Source organism: Bison bison, unplaced genomic scaffold (genome assembly GCF_000754665.1).
Source record: "Bison bison bison isolate TAMUID 2011002044 unplaced genomic scaffold, Bison_UMD1.0 scf7180017864301, whole genome shotgun sequence".
Classification (NCBI taxonomy): Eukaryota; Metazoa; Chordata; class Mammalia; order Artiodactyla; family Bovidae; genus Bison; species Bison bison.
In genome coordinates, this window is record NW_011494873.1 from 1 (window position 1) to 435 (window position 435).

A 435-nucleotide genomic window follows, 5' to 3' on the forward strand; every position below is an offset into this window, starting at 1 on the left:
AAGGGAACATTTCATGCAAAGATGGGCTCAATAAAGGACAGAAACGATATGCACCTAACAGAAGCAGAAGATATTAAGAAGAGGTGGAAAGAATACACAGAACTATACAAAAATGATCTTCATGACCCAGATAACCACAATGGTGTGATCGCTCACCTTGAGCCAGATATCCTGGATTGTGAAGTCAAGTGGGCCTTAGGAAGCATCACTAGGAAGAAAGCTAGTGGAGGTAATGGAATTCCAGTTGAGCTATTTCAAATCCTAAAAGATGATGCTGTGAAAGTACTGCACAATATACCAGGAAATCTGGAAAACACAGCAGTGGCCACAGGACTGGAAAAGGTCAGTTTTCATTCCAATCCCAAAGAAAGCCAATGCCAAAGAATGCTTAAACTACCACACAATTGCACCCATCTCACATGCTAGCAAAGTAAT